General features: G+C 43.8%; 1 protein-coding gene across 1 annotated transcript in view; it reads right to left on the minus strand.

The window, feature by feature from the left end:
- The window catches only part of MAJIN (membrane anchored junction protein), a 29,418-nt gene that overhangs the window by 27,478 nt on the left and 898 nt on the right, over positions 1–1,042 (minus strand). The gene's annotated exons all lie outside the window — the stretch shown is intronic.

Genomic DNA, 1,042 nt, shown 5'->3' on the forward strand with positions numbered 1-1,042 from the left:
AGCCTCCCAAGTAGCTGGGACTACAGGCACCCGCCACAATGCCCAGCTATTTTTTGTTGCAGTTTGGCCGGGGCTGGGTTTGAACCCGCCACTCTCAGTATATGGGGCCGGCGCCCTACTCACTGAGCCACAGGGGCCTCTCATATTTTTCCTATCCTTGAATCACCGCCCACTTAAAGTCCTCTCTGTGGGGAACTAAGGAAATGGGAGAAATGGGAAAAGAAGTATGACATGTTTCTTCTCCTCCAAGAGGGCATTTGGCATGTGCTCAGAACTAAGAATCAAGGACACCATGAAATTGTAAGTCACTAGGGCTTTCTCTTTATAGAGACAATAAAGATAATAGACCCTGTACTCTGTCTCTTCAAAATGAACTTTAACTAATTAGAGAATGAGGTCCCTAGCTCCTAAGGATCAAAACTACCTATATACAAAACAAATATTGATTTTAGAGGCAGCTAAGATGGACCTGACAGCACAGGCACAAAGTGACAATGTGACTTTGAATCTCAGCTTTCATGTTCCTACTTAATTTCTCTGAGTCTTGGTTTTCTTACTTACATAATAACCACTACCCATAACTTCTGTTATGCTCTATTCTAAGTGCTTTATATATATTACTCACTTAATCCTCACAAGACGTCTAATAGATGAAGAAACTTGGGCGCTGAGAGATGAAGTAACCTGCCCAGAGCTATGAATGCTGCGGGAATTTGAATTCAAAGTGAGGCAGTATAGATTCAGACTTGATATTCTTTTTTTTTTTGAGACAGTCTCATTATGTCACCCTCAGTAGAGTGTCATGGCGTCATAGCGCACAGGCTCACAGTAACCTCAAACTCTTGGGCTTAAGTGATTCTTTTCCCTCAGCCTCCCAAATAGCTGGGACTATAGGCACCTGCCACAATGCCTGGCTATTTTGTTGTTGTTGTTGTCACTATTGTTTAGCAGGCCCAGGCCAGGTTCGAACCCAGCAGCTCCGGTGTATGTAGCCAGTGCCCTAACCATTGAGCTATGGGCGTTGAGCCCAGTTTTTTTTTTT

Source organism: Otolemur garnettii, unplaced genomic scaffold (assembly GCF_000181295.1).
Source record: "Otolemur garnettii isolate 467f Iridium unplaced genomic scaffold, OtoGar3 scaffold00140, whole genome shotgun sequence".
Lineage (NCBI taxonomy): Eukaryota > Metazoa > Chordata > Mammalia > Primates > Galagidae > Otolemur > Otolemur garnettii.